At 44.9% G+C, this 18,236-nt stretch overlaps 1 protein-coding gene across 4 annotated transcripts in view; it reads right to left on the bottom strand.

The window, feature by feature from the left end:
• Nucleotides 1-18,236, bottom strand: part of ZNF385A (zinc finger protein 385A) — a 170,697-nt gene that overhangs the window by 67,155 nt on the left and 85,306 nt on the right. Inside the window, exon 1 of one of the 4 annotated variants that reach the window (XM_063119604.1) lies at nt 17,234-17,318. The exons of the other annotated variants lie outside the window; for them this stretch is intronic. The gene's annotated coding sequence lies outside the window, so the exon portion shown is untranslated. Of the gene's footprint in view, nt 1-17,233; nt 17,319-18,236 lie in introns of those variants that run through there. 4 annotated transcript variants of the gene reach the window in all.

Here is an 18,236-nt window from a genome sequence, read left to right as displayed (position 1 = left end):
ACTGCTCTAACAGTCAGGAAGTTTTTCCTGATGTCCAGCCGGAATCTGGCTTCCTTTAACTTGAGTCCGTTATTCCGTGTCCTGCACTCTGGGAGGATTGAGAAGAGATCCTGGCCCTCCTCTGTGTGACAACCTTTTAAGTATTTGAAGAGTGCTATCATGTCTCCCCTCAATCTTCTCTTCTCCAGGCTAAACATGCCCAGTTCTTTCAGTCTCTCTTCATAGGGCTTTGTTTCTAGACCTCTGATCATCCTGGTTGCCCTCTTCTGAACACGCTCCAGCTTGTCTGCGTCCTTCTTGAATTGTGGAGCCCAGAACTGGACGCAATACTCTAGATGAGGCCTAACCAGGGCCGAATAGAGAGGAACCAGTACCTCACGTGATTTGGAAGCTATACTTCTATTAATGCAGCCCAAAATAGCATTTGCCTTTCTTGCAGCCATATCGCACTGTTGGCTCATATTCAGCTTGTGATCTACAACAATTCCAAGATCCTTCTCGTTTGTAGTATTGCTGAGCCAAGTATCCCCCATCTTGTAACTGTGCATTTGGTTTCTATTCCCTAAATGTAGAACTTGGCATTTATCCCTATTAAATTTCATTCTGTTGTTTTCAGCCCAGCACTCCAGCCTATCAAGATCACTTTGAAGTTTGTTTCTGTCTTCCAGGGTATTAGCTATCCCACCCAATTTGGTGTCATCTGCAAATTTGATCAGCGTTCCCTGCACCTCCTCGTCCAAATCATTAATAAAAATGTTGAAGAGCACTGGGCCCAGGACTGAGCCCTGCGGCACCCCACTCGTTGCCTCTCCCCAGTTTGAGAAGGTTCCATTGATAAATACTCTTTGAGTCCGATTCTGTAGCCAACTGTGGATCCACCTAATAGTTGTTCCATCTAGCCCACTTTTAGCTAGTTTGTTAATCAGAATGTCATGTGGTACTTTGTCAAAAGCTTTGCTGAAGTCAAGATATATGACGTCCACAGCATTCCCACAGTCCACAAGGGAGGTTATCCTATCAAAAAATGAGATCAAATTAGTCTGACAGGATTTGTTCCTGACAAATCCATGTTGGCTTCTAGTAATCACTGCATTGATTTCAAGGTGTTTACAGATTGACTTCTTTATAATCTGCTCCAGAATTTTCCCAGGGATGGATGTCAGACTGACTGCTCTGTAGTTCCCAGGTTCCTCCTTTTTGCCCTTTTTGAAGATAGGGACAACGTTAGCCCTCCTCCAGTCATCCGGCACCTCACCCGTCTTCCATGATTTTGCAAAGATAATAGACAAAGGTTCTGAGAGTTCTTCCGCTAGCTCCTTCATTACTCTTGGGTGCAGTTCATCGGGCCCTGGAGATTTGAACTCATTCAAGGAAATTAGGTGTTCTTTGACCATTTGTTTATCAATCTCAAACTGCAATCCTGCCCCCTCAACTTCTGCTTCACTTTTTCCAGGGGGGTCATAGACCCGCTTTTGGGAGAAGACCGAGGCAAAGTAGGAATTGAGCACTTCAGCCTTTTCTTTGTCATCTGTTATCAATTTGCCATCCTCATTAAGCAGTTGAACCACCATTTCTTTCCTCTGTCTTTTACTACTCACGTATCTGAAGAAAGCCTTTTTATTGCTTTTAGCATCCCTCGCTAATCTCAGCTCATTCACAGCTTTAGCCTTCCTGACGCCATTTCGGCACTTCTACGCCACTTGTCTGTACTCTTCTTTTGTAGCCTGGCCTTCCTTCCACTTCCTATATGTATCCCTTTTTGTTTTCAGTTCATCAATAAGCTTTTTGTGGAGCCACATTGGTTTCCTCTGTTGTCTTCTATCTTTTCTCCTTGTTGGAATTGTTTGTAACTGTGCCTTTAAAATTTCATTTTTTAGATACTCCCACCAATCCTGCACTCCTTTTCTCATAAGGCTCATTTTCCACGGGACCTTACTTATTATAGTTCTGAGTTTATTAAAATCAGCTTTCCTAAAATCCAGAGTACGTGTATGGCTACGCTCGACTTTTGTCTCCTTCATAATCAAGAATTCAAGTATGACGTGGTCACTTTCCCCCAGAGTTCCCGTAACTGCCACTTTATCCACTAAGTCATCCCTATTGGTCAATAACAAGTCAAGGATTGCCGATCCTCTAGTTCCTTCCACCACTTTCTGTAGGAGAAAGTTATCACCCATACATGTCAGGAATTTCTTGGAAGGGCCGCTTTTGGCAGTAATGGTCTCCCAACCATTAGATATCAGGGTAATTGAAGTCCCCCATCAGTACTACATCACACTTCCTTGAAACACTGGTAATTTGTTTCTCAAAAGTTTCATCCTTGTCTTCTCCTTGATTGGGTGGTCGGTAGTAGACTCCGATTATCATATTCTTTTTATTCCTAGCCCCATTTATTTTAATCCAGACGCTCTCTACGGGGCTCGCAATCTCATCCGCCTGTATTTCTGTGCAGGGATAGGTATTTTTAACATATAGTGCAACTCCACCTCCCTTTCTATTTCTTCTGTTCTTTTTGAACAAGTTATATCCTTCAATTGCTATATTCCAGTCATGGGAGTCATCCCACCAAGTTTCAGTTATACCTATCATTATACCTATCAAGTCGTATTTGCCTTCATGTAATAAGAGTTCAAGTTCATTCTGTTTGTTTCCCATGCTCTGGGCATTAGTATATAGACATCGAAGACCATGTGTTTTATAGTCTGGCTTTGTTCCTACCTTGTTGCAGACACTATTTTGGGACACTGTTGGAGCTGTTCTCTGTACTGTGGTGCATTGGCCTTCATCCATTGTTGCCTCAAAATTTACGTCTCCCACCCCCATAAGATTCAGTTTAAAGCCCTCCTAATCAAGTTCTTCATGCTGTGGCCGAACTCATTCTTTCCAGCCCTTGTGAGGTGCAACCCATCCCTTGCCAGCAGTCCATGTTCCAAGTAGCGTAGCCCGTGGTCCCAGAATCCAAAACTCTCACGACGGCACCACCTTCAAAGCCAGTCGTTCATCCAGAGTATTTTTCTTTCCCTTTCTAATCCTCTTCCAAGAACCGGGAGGATGGATGAGAAAACTACCTGGGCCCCAAAGTTCTTCAGTTTCCTTCCCAGAACTTCAAAGTCTGAAATGATTTCTTCGTAGCTCTGCTTGGCGACATCATTTGTTCCCACATGGATGAGAAGAAAGGGGTATGTGTCCGTTGTCTTGATAAGGCCTGACTGACTATGATAATAATTATTATTTATTACATTACATTATAATGAAGACTTCCCCAACCTGCTTCCCTCCAGACATTGTTGGATTTCAATTCCCATCAGGCCCAGCCAGCAGGGCTAATGGTCTGGAATGCTGGGAATTGTAGTCCAGAAGATCTGGGGGGCACCAGTTTGGGGGAGGCTGCTCTAATGTCATAGTCATAGGGCAGAGGCTGCCTGCATCGAAATCAAAATGAGGGTGGACCCTGACTTTTGAACCACTGTGAAGCAAGGACCCCTCATTACCCCCTTTGTGATCGGACAACATCATGATACAAAGCTGAACTGCATATAAAGCCTGCTCTAGCACAACTGAGAAAGAGAACAGGACAGGACTGTGCAGATCAGAGCGGGCTTGATTCTCCATGACTGTGGGGTCACCAGGGCCAGGGTTATACCCCTCCCATGGGCACCCCATTTACTTTCTCCTGTGTAAGCAAATGGCGGCTATGCATTGCTACGGAGAAAAGTCAAGTGTGGGGACTCTGTTACAGCAGGCCATGAAATCTACCTTCCAACTTTGACATTGGTCCTCAATGTGCCCACCTTCCACACACAGCCTACTATTCACACCGCCGCCATTTTGTGGGTGACCAAGAAACAGGCAGTCCCTTGGCTTGTCAGCTGACAGTATCTGGCCAGTTGGTTGTTGGACACCTCAAATCTACACAGGAGATGTGGCGATTTGACACTAAAGGCAAAATTGACTAGCTATGTTTGAGTGAGAGGAAAAGGGCAGCAATGGGATAATTTTTGGTGACAAATGGGTTGTTGTTTTTAGTGCTGCAGAAATTAATGCTCATTAGCTTCCAATCTTGAAGCCTCCTTTACTTTGTCATGAATTGCTCTTCTTTAGTATTATCTGATCACTGCCATTCTAATAGAAAAACAAACCACAACGCTTGGCAAATGGTCATCCAGGTGATAGTACTGCCCCTTAAAAGCCGTATCACGGCACTGACTATCTTATTTAAAACACACACAATCCTCTCACCTGTTAGGCTGGGGAAAAGGCCGTCAGGAGTGCCCATTCTCCCCAATTGTCCTGCTCCATCCAGACATACTTTTCCTCTTGGGGTTGTCCCTTATTTGAGGTCTGGAAAGGCTGACAGGCACCAATTGTGCTGCATGACATTACAAGGTGGTGATGTCATAATGGCTTCCCTCAAACTCCTTAGCTGCTGTGAATATCTTACACCTTTGCCGTTTTTTGACCCTCTGAAACCATTGTTTATCGGCAGACTTCCTGCTTTCTAGGATACAAGGAATAATCCCCTACCTTCTTCTTTGCATACTTGGGTGGGTGGGGTTGGATGGGGTACACAGACAAATATTCAAATATAGCTTTAAACGTTTTACTGTAAAAATCCACCAAATGTCCAAGTAATTGTCCTATCAAATATTTTTATCCCTTTCTCCCAAAACAAAACTCCCATGATCCCATTCTATCCCGCCCCAGCCCAACAAATTTCCTTCAAACCTAACATTACACATACCCAGGTAACCTTTAAGACAAGCAGAGGAGATCACGAAGAACCTTGATGGCGGGCCTTCTCTGTAGTGGCACCCGCCCTGTAGGAAACCCTCCCTCGTGCGGTTCAGGAGGCGGGAAATATAACATCCTTTCAAGCCTCCTGAAAACATATCTTTTCACACAGGCTTTCCCTGAGCTGTAATTATGCCATGTCATTTTACTGCTCCATTACTGAAGTTGGAAGTGTTTTATGCTGTGTTTTAATATTGTGTTTTTAATATTGTATTTTAATGTTGTGAACCGTTGAGAGATTCTATTATATTCAGTCGTACGTAAAGGTTAAAAATAAATAAAAACTAAAACAACCTGCTCGCCTTGCTGTCCAACCACACAAAAACAGAATTCCGTTTCCCCAAGACACGGGCCCTCCAAATAGCCTGGCACCCCTTCGTCAGTAAACGTTCATTAGGATTTGGAGAGAGCCCCACGTTTTAATTCAAGTAGGCCAGCCTTCCCCCAACCTGGAGCCCCCCAGGTGGTAGAGCTCCTACCATGCCTGATCATTGGCCATACTAGCTGGGGCTGATGGAAGTTGTAGTCCAACACATTTGGAGGGCACCAAGTTGGCGAAGGTTGAAGTAGGCGAAGGTTGAAGTAGGCCAACTCTTAGCAAGAGTCCCTTCCAAATAGTGAGTTGCTGGGAATTACTGGCCCGCTCTTTGCCCTCCCCATACCACTAACTGGGGGTATAGGGGTGGAAAGGGGAGAGAAGCCCTGTAATGGGTTCCTCTTGAAGGGACTCCATTGACTTCCATCACCATACCCATTATAGCACATCACACCACACTTGTGAGCCTATATCAAGCACCAAGGATCACCCTGTGGGAGGAACAGCCCAATTTCCTCCAGGAATAAGTCTCCTGCCTCATTTTCCTTCCTTGATCATTTGCAGACTGTCCAGGTTTGGAAATGGCCTGTAGATCAGGGATGGGCAACCTTTCCATTCTTGAGGGCCACATTCCCTCACAGGTAATCTGTCGGGGGCTGCATGTCAGTAGTGGGCAGAGCCAAAGCCAAAAGTGGGTGGGTCACCCCTTTTCTCCTTCTCCCACCCCTTTTCTCCCTCTCCTTCTCCCTTCTCGTGCAGCAGGCTGCTAGATGGCATTCAGATGGGCTTTGAAACCAGGATGGGAGGCCACCGTCCAATAAGAAGTGCCTTTTCAAGCCAAGCTAAGAAGGCTGAGCAAGGCGGGGGCTCTTATTTATTTCCCGCCGGCAAAAAAAAAAGAAAAAAGAAACCAGGATGGGCAACCTGTAATGAGAACCCATTACAGGTTGCCCATCTCTGCTATAGATGCTCTCCTTAGGAAAACTAGGAGCAGCCTAGATGGGGCTCTCCCATCCAGGCATTAATAAGGACCACGCCTCCTTCGCTTCCTACGCATTAACTGCTCCCAGGTAATTCATCTGGCCACAAGAGACCAGCCCCAGCTACACCACTGACTCTTCCCTTCCCATCACATCATGCTGAAGATTTGCAAGCACTTTTTTGCATGTTACACTGAATGCATGGCGCAGGGAGAAGGAGGATCGCACAGGTCTTCTCCCCCGACTTTCGCTTAGCATATCCATATAGGGGCTATGCATTGAAGAGTACCCAATGATGTGGCAAAGCTGCACCTATGTAGGATCTATACACAAACCGAATGTGCAGAGGTCCGGAGATGATATATGCGAGCACATTCCACACCTTCAATGAAATGTGTGAAAAGTGCTGTATAGAACCCACCATCTGTATGCCACAGTCTTACTCCAATGTCTCCTACCTCCACAGAGCATCCAAGCCAAAGACCATACGCTGGCTCGGTGTCTTTCTGGCGCCTGCAAGATCTGGCCTCAGTTCATGTGAAGGAGCCTGGCCAGGCACACAACAGATGCCTAAAAAAGAATCCATCTAGGCAGAGCACCCGAGAAAGTACTACTACAATTACTACCTAGTAGTTGTGTTTATATAAAAAAATTCTTCAACAGGAACAAATGCAAGGAGGAGCAAAAGTACAAAACAAAACTGACGAGAAGTACAGAGTGTGGAGCATCCTAGATGGCAGAAGATGAGCTCGCTGAAGTACTATGAAGGCTGTGTGTACTTGATTTTGCTACACCACTGTAGCAAGGCAGTGCTTGGGCAGATGAAGAATGATATATACTCCACACACACACACACACACACACACGCTATAATTCTGTGCCCAGGCAATGCTAATTCCTCACTAAGAGAAGCTGAGCTCTGTGACTTGCATATGTTGTGCAAATTTGCATTATGACCCCTTTTGCACAATTCTGCATTTGTTTTGCTAGTCTTGGGATAGGAAAGAAGTTCTGAAAAGCCACTGCCAGTCACTGAAAATCTTATTCAGTCCCCGCTTTACCGTCTGAGATTTCAGCCCAACGTTGCCCACATGCTTTAACGCATATGGTCAAAGCCACAGGAATGAGAAACTTCTTGTTTTTTCTTAAAAGACTGATTCATTCACGTCTTGCTAAATCACAGTTTAGTGTGATATCCAAACACAGCTATTAGCTTAAATGCAACGGTGCAATAATAAAATTTGAAGTGCAGGCACTCCTCATGACAGTCCCCACAGCTAGGGGGCAATCCTATGCATGTATAAACAGAAAAAGGTCCAGCATGGTGGCTGGGGCATGCTGGGAGTTGTAGGGCTTTCTTCTGTCTAAACATACATGGGATTGCGCCCTTAAGCTACAATCCTAAATGCACTAACTTGGTAGGGAGTGAGGCCCACTGAACACAGTGGGACGTGCTTCCAAGCAAAACTGCATCACATTGCATCGGAGGACACCAGCTATACAAGTTTAAGTCTCCCTGTAGTAAGGTAACCATCATTCTAGTGGTGTAGCAAGAGCAAGAATGCAGGACTTGGTTATAAAATGGCTTTGCCTTATTTCTCTGCCTTTCCTAAAGATGTCTTCATTCTGATCTGTAGCTGAATAACATTGATAACATGAATGTGGAACGGTTTCTGACTGGACAGCCATTTACCATCTCTGCTGCATTACCAGGCTGAAGGTGTTACAGGAGTCGGCTAGAAGCCCTTCCAGGATGTAATGTAAGCAAGGCATCCTCACTTGCCTTCACACCTGATCACCTCTGGGGCGATAAGAGTACTCATTTGAAGGGAAAACGAGAACGCCTTGAGTTGTCTTAAAGACAAACACATTTATTATGGCACCAGCTTTTGTGGACTGCAATCCATCATTCCGTTATCTGGTGGTCCACCAAAGCTTATGCCATTTGTTAGCCTTTAAGGTGACACAAGACTCTGGCTTTTGCTGCAACGAACATGGCGGAAAGAGTTTGAAGGGGTGGCAGTTACCAGAGCTTAGAGCGTGCTTTTACAGCAGCTTTTGTGTACGTGATTGTGTTCTACAAAAGAGGAACCGCTGGGGATCCAGAGAAGGGGGTAACAAGTTGTGGGTTACTAAGTGTTCCACATGCAGACATCTACCTGTGCAACAGGACTTTCCCTTTCCTAGGTTGACCATATGGAAAGGAGGACAGGGCTCCTGCATCTTTAACAGTTGTACAGAAAAGGGAATTTCAGCAGGTTATTATTATTATTATTTATTTATTTATATAGCACCATCAATGTACATGGTCATTGGTATGTCATATGCAGGCAGCCCCTGGTGAAATTCCCTCTTCATCACCACAGTTAAAGCTGCAGGAGCCTTGTCCTCTTTTATATCTGGTCATGCAAGGCAGGGCTCCTGCAGCTTTAACTGTGGTGATGAAGAGGGAATTTCACCAGGGGCTGCCTGTATACCAATGACACCTGCTGAAATTCCCTTTTTGATACAAATGTTAAAGATACAGGAGCCTTGTCCTCCTTTCCATATGGTCATCCTATCTTCCCCTCTTCCTCTCCTCTCCTGAAATCTGCTCTGCAGGTGATTTGGGGGCACAGGGGTTGCAGGAGGGTCACTTTGTTCTGCTAGCAGATGCCACTCCCCTGGATTTACTCAGAATTCTCTCACATCGGCCTGGTTATCAGGCACAGAATTTAGCCTACCAGTTTTGTTCCTTCCAGGCTGTAAAGACAGGGGTAGGGGTGACAACATCAAGAGCAGGGACTGCAGCTCAACAGCAGAAGACTAGCTTTGAGTGCAAAAGGACCCAGGTTCAATCCCCAGCATCTCCAGGTAGGGCTGGAAAAAGTCCTGCTTGAAACCCTGGAGAGCCATCACCAGTCAGCATAGACAATGTGAACTTAAATGGACAAATAGCATAAAGTAGTGTCCTATGTTCATAGAATCATAGAATAGCAGAGTTGGAAGGGGCCTACAAGGCCATCGAGTCCAACCCCCTGCTCAATGCAGGAATCCACCCTAAAGCATCCCCGACAGATGCTTGTCCAGCTGCCTCTTGAAGGCCTTTAGTGTGGGAGAGCCCACAACCTCCCTAGGTAACTGATTCCATTGTCGTACTGCTCTAACAGTCAGGAAGTTTTTCCTGATGTCCAGCTGGAATCTGGCTTCCTTTAACTTGAGCCCGTTATTCCGTGTCCTGCACTCAGGGAGGATCGAGAAGAGATCCTGGCCCTCCTCTGTGTGACAACCTTTTAAGGATTTGAAGAGTGCTATCATGTCTCCCCTCAATCTTCTCTTCTCCAGGCTAAACATGCCCAGTTCTTTCAGTCTCTCTTCATAGGGCTTTGTTTCCAGACCCCTGATCATCCTGGTTGCCCTCCTCTGAACACGCTCCAGCATGTCTGCATCCTTCTTGAAGTGTGGAGCCCAGAACTGGACGCAATACTCTAGATGAGGCCTAACCAGGGCCGAATAGAGAGGAACCAGTACCTCCCATGATTTGGAAGCTATACTTCTATTAATGCAGCCCAAAATAGCATTGGCCTTTCTTGCAGCCATATCGCACCGTTGGCTCACATTCAGCTTGCGATCTACAACAATTCCAAGATCCTTCTCATTTGTAGTATTGCTGAGCCAAGTATCCCCCATCTTGTAATTGTGCATTTGGTTTCTATTTCCTAAATGTAGAACTTGGCATTTATCCCTATTAAATTTCATCCTGTTGTTTTCAGCCCGGCACTCCAGCCTATCAAGATCACTTTGAAGTTTGTTTCTGTCTTCCAGGGTATTAGCTATCCCACCCAATTTTGTGTCATCTGCAAATTTGATCAGCGTTCCCTGCACCTCCTCGTCCAAATCATTAATAAAAATGTTGAAGAGCACTGGGCCCAGGACTGAGCCCTGCGGTACCCCACTCGTTGCCTCTCCCCAATTTGAGAAGGTTCCATTGATAAGTACTCTTTGAGTCCGATTCTGTAGCCAACTGTGAATCCACCTAACAGTTGTTCCATCTAGCCCACTTTTAGCTAGTTTGTTAATCAGAATGTCATGTGGTACTTTGTCAAAATGTTCCTAATGGGAATACGAGCACTGAGCAAGTGAAATCTTAGAAGCCAGTGTAGAGTTGAACTTGAGCAAATTTTCCTGTGGTTAGGAAGAGGAAGCTGTGCCATTAGGATTTTAACCTTTCTCCTGGGAGGGTAGAGTTGGGTGGGTGGGATTAATGACCCAAGAACATGATCCTTCCATTTTTCAAGAACTCCTCCAGTTGCATTGCTATAAACTAGGGATGGGAGAATCATCAAGACTCGAGCGTATCAACATTGTCCATGTTCCACCTCGAAGTTTGCTGTGCCTCATTCCTGATCGTGAACTTCTTTATTCCCCAATCGTATGGAGAAAGTATGCACTTAGGTGCACATCCTCTTACAAAATGTTCATTTTTAAAATGCCCATTTTTCTAAAACATGCATTTTGTGAACGAGCATCGCAAGCTTGGAATATGAGAGCTTTGCTCACAAAATGCCCTCACCTTCACCTTTGGGCATGTGAGCAGAGCACGTTCGGGTCTTAAACAAATAGAAATGGGGTTCTTGTACATCCTTAGTGCCACCAGTCAAAAGACATTGTGCAGCTAATGGATTTTTTTTTCTAGTGAGGGGGGAAAATAACCAAGGAAGAAGGAGTGCGAAGAACCAGTAGGATGTTACAAGAGGGTTACAAGATGAAGACGATTTTTGGACCCCCTGCAAAATTCTGTAAATGAAGAGAGAAGATGGCATAATAAAGGCCTTCTCTGGAATCCTCTCAGAAAAAGGAATATGGGGAAATGGTTTGCAACCAAAGCTTAAGCATACCCAATTGCTCTGTTCTCTTCTCATGTACTAAATCTTTACAGTATAAATCTATACCCTAGATTAAACTAATTATATATAAGCCAACTTTTAGGGCAAACCCTCCCAAAATGGCATACAACACAAAACATAAAACCACAAGTAATAAAACAATAAGAATAAGAACAAGAATAAAACTTGGGTTACACTTTATTGAGCTAAAAAAACTCTTATTCTATGTCTAATGAATGCTACACTATCTCTTTAATAAGGATTTGTCTAAGTAGGCTAATTGCAGGAGGTGTAACGCAGCTAATGCTTCCTTTAACCATATGTTTTGGCAATGCCCAATAGTTGTACAGATAAACATTGTATTGGAACACTTAATATTTACTGATGTACATGTCCTTTTAAATTATCTAACTGCTTCTTGGCAGTCAACGCACAGTCAGTGCAAATGGCTTCTCTGTACCCTTGAGTCTGTGCTCAAAGACTAATATTACAACACTGGAAGGATAAATGCTTGCCTCCTTACAATGCAATGGATTGAAGACTTTACAACGCTTTCCACATTTGAACAGGTGGCTGTATAAATGCTACCTGCAAATGTTGTTGAAGTTTATGTATCTTATGTAAGAATATGGTAGTTTGAGCCTTATTACTGGAGATCTACCAGACGGATTTTGCTCATTTTTGTTATTAAAGCTTGAGTAGTGTAGATGTGCACAAAATTCTGAAGCTTGAAAACATTCAAAGCTCAGGTTTTAGGAAGCTCTGGGAGGGAGAAGGATGAGGAAAAGGGGAGGTTAATGCAGATGCCCCACGCTGTGAATGCAATGTAACAAGTGACACTGTGTGTGTGTGTGTGCCTGGACGGTGTCATAATGCTTCTTCCTGTGAGCTCTTAAGAGTCCTGGGCCAATGAAAGGAGAGGCACAGAATGTTGGGAAAAGTAGGGTGACCATATGGAAAGGAGGACAGGGCTCCTGTATCTTTAACAGTTGTATTGAAAAAGGAACTTCAGCAGGTGTCATTTGTATATATGGAGAACCTAGTGAAATTTCCTCTTCATCACACCAATTAAAGCTGCAGGAGCCCTGCCCTCTTTTAAATCTGGTCACTCTAGTATAGCTCCTGCAGCTTTAACTGTGGTGATGAAGAGGGAATTTCACCAGGTTCTCCATATATACAAATGACACCTGCTGAAATTCCCTTTTCAATACAACTGTTAAAGACACAGGAGCCCTGTCCTCCTTTTCATGTGGTCACCCTAGGAAAAGGGCTGAAGAAAAGTCAGCTGGTAATAGAATAGGAGGAAGAGAAATAGCTGAACTGACACCAGAGGGGAAACAGAGAGGACAATCTTACATCATGTGTTTTCACCCTCAATCTTCAAATGCTCAACAATCTTTTCAAAAAGAACATCTCCCCTCCCCCACTTTTGTCAGTTTATTTGTAGTACATTTATTTAAAAGTATAAAGTTGTTCAAGTTGCAAAGGAAACAGGTAAACATATTTTTATCCAATCATTCTCAGACTACTAGCCCCCATGGCAACGTGGGATTTTCACTAGTAATTCTCAGAAATCTGTCCACACATGCACACACAAACACATTTTAGATGTATGCATTGAAATTGATATAATCCCATTTAGGTAGCTAAATTTTTTGCCCCTCTTATTTTTTTTGTATTGTTGAAATTTTACAATAAAAAATTAATGAAAAACCAATAAGAATAAAAACAGAGATAAAATCAAAGCTAACAGTTAAATCCAGGCTGTACAATATACACAAGAGCCCCAGTAGGATCCTAACTCAGTTATAAGCCAAGTTAAACACGGGAATCTTTAGGACCCGCTTGACGGCCTGTAATGATCACAGCTTCCCCCAGAGAATCTCATGAATTTGTAACTTGATGAGAGCAATCAGGATTTTCTGTTAGAGATCGCCATCCGCCCACCACCACCACTTCCCCCACAGAATAACAATTCCAAGAGTTCCCTGGAGGGAGTAAATGACTATTGAACTAGTTTAAATCTGTAGTGTAGATACGTCCTAAGTTGTTTTTCTGTTAAATCCACCCCAATTTGTGCGTACCTTCCCCGGTTACCAAACATGCTCCTTCAGTGTAGTAATTCTTTAGAATTCCCATCACTACACATTTCCTTGCTGGATTTCAAAATTACAAGGCAGGAAGATTTAGGGTAAAGAGGAGGAGGAGGAGGAGTTGTTTTCTAAATAGAACAGTATAAGACTGGGATGCTGTCCCTTGTTGGTGCGCAAAGGAAGACTGAACAGGCCATCTGTTGGAGATGCTTTAAGAAGAAGATATCCTGCCATGGGGCAAAAGGTTGGACAGCATGATCCATCAGTTTCCATCCAAATTCCATCTCTGTTATCTAACGGGAACAATTGGGCAATTGGATACTTCAGGAACCTCCTTTGGGGGAATTTTTGAAGATGAGGCTGAGCAAGCTGCTGTCAGAGATAGCTTTAAAAGACTAAACAATCTCACTGTGGCAGGGAGTTGCTCTGTGGTTGAAGTCTCAAAAGGGAGGGGTATGGCTGCTGTCTGGAAGCCACATCTTCTGACCTGGGAGACCGACTGCAATCCAAGTGGTTCCCCAAGAATCAACATGAGCCAAGGGCATCGGGGAGCCATGGGCAGCCGCTGCTCGAAGATACTCCAAACCAACTGGCATGCAGGGTTATACCCATGTTATCTGTATGTGATGTTTCAAAGGAGAGGGGGCTAGTGGTTGTAGCCTGGCAGGCCCAGGAATCAATTTCTCCCCTACATTGATGCGTTGGAATCCCATATTTTCTGAGCAGCAGCTGCCAACGGCTTGGTGCTTAAGCCCAGGGCTGTGCATCACTGGTTGCCTTACTGTGGAGGAAAATACATCCTGCCCATGCTCAGAGGCATTCTATTATTACTTTGTATGTTACAAGGCTGACTGCTGAAATCAAATTGCAGAAGAGCTCATCTTTGGCTTGCTTTCAAGTTAGACTAAAGGATTCTTAAGGATTCCTCCCCCACCTAAATATTCTCCAGCTGGCTGTAATAGGCCATTGTATCTATCAAACAGCAGCCAGTGTGCAAGCCGCAGAAAAACAAAAACCAAGAAAATAGCCATTCCCTCTAGCCTAGTCTTTCCAGCATCTCCCTCTGGTAAGACAAGGCTTCAGAATACTTGCACATCAGCGGGGCTCAATGGCGAAACTTTCCCAACTGAGATGACCTGGCAGACTGCCCATGACAGCAGTACCTTGGGCCAGGAAGGGCAGAGAGCTGGAACTCTGTGCAATCTCCTTTGCCCCAGAAGCAAGTCTGCATTTGACTTAGCCCAGAGGAGCCCTTCCTTCAGGGTCTCCCCTGCTGCAATCTCTAGGCTAGGGGTGGGCCATCCCTGGCCCACCAGATGTTTTGGGCTACAACTTCCAGGATCCCTCACTGTTGGCGGCACTCGCTAGGGCTGATGGGGAGTTGTAAGCCAAAACATCTGCACTATGTGCATTCCAGGGTCTTCCCTATTTCACTGCTTGGCAAATCGTACATCTCCACCATGCTGCAGCTGCATGGAGCAATAAGGCATGGGGCGGGGGGGGGGGGCAGGCACCGCTCACAAAACAAGGGATAGAATGCTGGAGTCTCAACTGCAGTCTTCCCCAAGTGGTGTTCTCCAGATGTTTTGGACAACAACTCCCAGCATCCCTGACCATTGGCCATGCTAGCTAGAACTGAGGTGAACTGAAATCCAAAACATCTGGAGGGCACCAGGTTGGCAAAGGCTGCTGTACTGCCATTCCCTCCTCACTTGTTCTACCAAACATACCTCCCCCACTCTGTGTAAGCACTAGTTAATGCTTACACAGCAGCACAAACAACAACTAATATGCAAACACTCTGTATTCCCCAACTCAGTAACTAGTGTTTCAGGAGAGTCAATCTGAGAAGGAAGAATGAGTGGGTGAGTATTCCAAAAGCTTCAACCATCATCCAAACAACCTGATCTGCTTTTAAATTCCATTATTGCAGCTATGACTCCTTTTTTGGGGAGAGGCAGGTGTCATCCCCTCCAGGGAGGCAGAATTGTCCCACTGTAAACGTTTTTATAGGGAAGCGATGGGGAAACTGGGGGCGGGGGGGCTCTTCCTGATGTTATTGCACTACTACAACTTCTATCAATTCAAGAAGGATTGGCCACAAAGGCTGTGGCTGATGGGAGTTGAGAGTCCAACAACCCCTGGAGGACCACAGCTTCCCATCTCCGGTATAGCGTTTACTCTTCTCCCAGATTGCAAAGATACACTCTAAGGTGAGGGGTTTTTTGTTTTGTTTTAAGACACCCCTTCTTGCAAAGACCCACTTGTCAGGCACATAGGAAAGGCCTTTCTCCTGTGTTCCTTCCAAACTCTGGAACACATTTCCTCTGGAGTTGCAACTCGTCCCCTCTCTCTCTACATTCAAGAAGGGGGTCAAGCCACTTCTTTTCCATTTGGCCTTGTAAATTGTTGTTAAGGTTCTTAAGGTTGCTTTTAATGTTTTACTATGCTTTTATTTAATTATTATTTATTATTTTCTGGACATTTTGTAAACCACCTTGGTTGGCTTCAGAAAGGCAGTAGATGATGATGATGATGATAATAATAATAATAACAACAACAACAACAACAACAACAACAACGATAATAATCCGGCAGGCCTACCCAAATGAATTTTAAACCTAAGAATTTTAAGATGCTGTAATTGTTAATATTGTATTGGTTTTATATGCTCTTTTAACTAATTCTATGTATTATATTTTATTTAGTGTTGTTCCTCGCCTCGATCCAGGAGGAGAGGTGGGTAATAAATAAATTTATTATTATTATTATTATTATTATTATTATTATTATTATTAGCAACAACACTGTCATTGCTAGTGCTAGGGAGAAAATTCAGGAATCTTGACACTGAGACTAGAATCCTGCCCTTACCCTCCCAATAAACCAATGCTATACACAAGAAACTCCAACATTTATCTACTTTTCTCAAGCTGGGAATGGAATCCAGGGCGGTTAGCTATCCCAGTTAGGCTATAACCACTGGCCTACACTCCTCTGAAACACCACATACAGATAACATGGGTATAAACCTGCATGCCAACTGATTTGGGGCAACTTCCACCTCCTTGTGCCCTTATTCACTTACATTAAGCCTGCAGTGAAAGGACAGGAGGAAAAGATGGGGGACATCTTTGGGACATCCTGATTGTGAGTGCACCTGGCTATTGGTTCACAGTAAGCAACATTGAGAAGGAACAGGACTCAGTAATTCTGGCTCCTTCGCCTTACATGTCCCTACTCCCAATACACATAGAAACACCAAGCCTGTTTGTACAGCACACTAATCCACTATGGGTTAGCGTGACCATATGAAAAGGAGGACAGGGCTCCTGTATCTTTAACAGTTGCATAGAAAAGGAAATTTCAGCAGGCATCATTTGTATATATGGAGAACCTGGTGAAATTTCCTCTTCATCACCACAGTTAAAGCTGCAGGTGCTCTGCCCGCTTTTAAATCTGGTCACTCTAGTATAGCTCCTGCATTTTTAACTGTTGTGATGAAGAGGGAATTTCACCAGGTTCTCCATATATACAAATGATGCCTGCTGAAATTCCCTTTTCTATGCAACTGTTAAAGATACAGGAGCCCTGTCCTCCTTTTCGTATGGTCACCCTACCATGGGTTAATTAACACCCAGGGCTTAGTGGTGTGGTCAGGTGGCCATTTTGAATATTCGAGCTGTGCTGGGCATTTGCCATGGCTTATCATGACGTCTGAATCCAGCAAGTGTGGATTGTTGCATGGTTAACAAACTATACAAAACTCATGGGCTGTTTTAGCATTGCGGATGATTTGTTAAGCACACCAACAATCCACCCTCGCCAGGTTCGCATGACACGACGAGCCGTGGCCTGAACTGGCAACGTGATGCCCAGCCACTATAACAAACGGACCCCAACCCTCTTCCAGAGCTAGGAGCAGAAACCCAGCAATATTGGCTCCACTGTTCGCATACATACCACTCCTCCCTTCCTAGAACTAATAAACAGAGCCCAGAAGTCCTGATATGCTACTAGAGCAATTGTGCTCTTGGGAATACCGAACAGATTTGGAGTTTCCAAAACATTCCTGCTCCCCAACTCTCCTTCCAGGGTATTTAGAGCCCCCTCCAGCCCTTTCATATCATTGTTCCATGAGGAGGAAACCCACCACATCACCAATCAGAAGATACCCAGGTCCCCTACCTTCCATCCATAGGTTTCCTGCCCCAAAACGTTTCTGTTCAAGCCAGGTTTGTACTGCTGCACAAAGGGCTGTCAACTGTAGCAGCTCCCTGCAACCTGCCAGCCCCTCGAAAAGGTCTGTAAAGCCAGGAACACGTGTGCAGCGGACAGCACTAATTTCATTCAATTGCTGCTTTCAGGGGAGTCAGGAGAGAGAGAGAGAGAGGTTTTCCTGAAGTTAGGACTTTAACGCCAAATGAAGTTCCCTAATGGAAAGGGGCATCATTTCTCTCTCTTTCAAAGCCTGGCAACTCTGAGCCCAACGCCACAACAAATTCAGCAGGGAGCACAGCAAGAGCCGGAAGACAGTCCCTAGGGACTCCTCTGCCCACTTCTCTTTGATACTCTGCTGTGCAAGCCAGTCTGTCCTCTTGCTACACACATACAGATCCATGCCCAGAGAGCTCCTCCCCAGAAGCAGCTGCATGCCCAAAGGCTCCTTGTGGTGAAAGAAGATTTTCCAGGCCAGGAAGCATGTCTCATTATCAGATGCCTTTGGGCTCCCCAAACTGCAGGATTATCCTAGGAGAGCTGTCCGTCCAGCATTCTCCTCCCCCGTTATGACAACAAATAAGCAAACCCAGGCAGGGAGGGCAGCGATTGTCTCCGGCCGGCCGCGCTTGGCTGCAGGCGGCTGGCAGGATCTATTCTAGAGCACAGAGCTGGCACCCACCGGGTGGGGATGTAACTACATCTTGTCATGACATCCAACAAGCAGAAACCCCGCGTTCAGCAGATAACAGCTCAAAATAATACCCAAGCCATAAATAGCCACCCTGGTCTTAGCATCTGACCCTGGCAAACCAGGACAGAGATGAGGACGTTTTCCCCTCTCTCTTCGTTTTTACCCTCCTAGGCAGGAGACAGAAAGAGGCACTTGTGGTGGTAATCCTGTGACGTAGCTGTACATAGGAAGTTGCCTTATACTGAGATAGGCCATTGGTCCATCTAGCCCAGCGTTGTC

This window comes from Elgaria multicarinata, chromosome 3 (genome assembly GCF_023053635.1).
Source record: "Elgaria multicarinata webbii isolate HBS135686 ecotype San Diego chromosome 3, rElgMul1.1.pri, whole genome shotgun sequence".
Lineage (NCBI taxonomy): Eukaryota > Metazoa > Chordata > Lepidosauria > Squamata > Anguidae > Elgaria > Elgaria multicarinata.
This window is presented reverse-complemented; position numbering and strand designations above follow the sequence as displayed.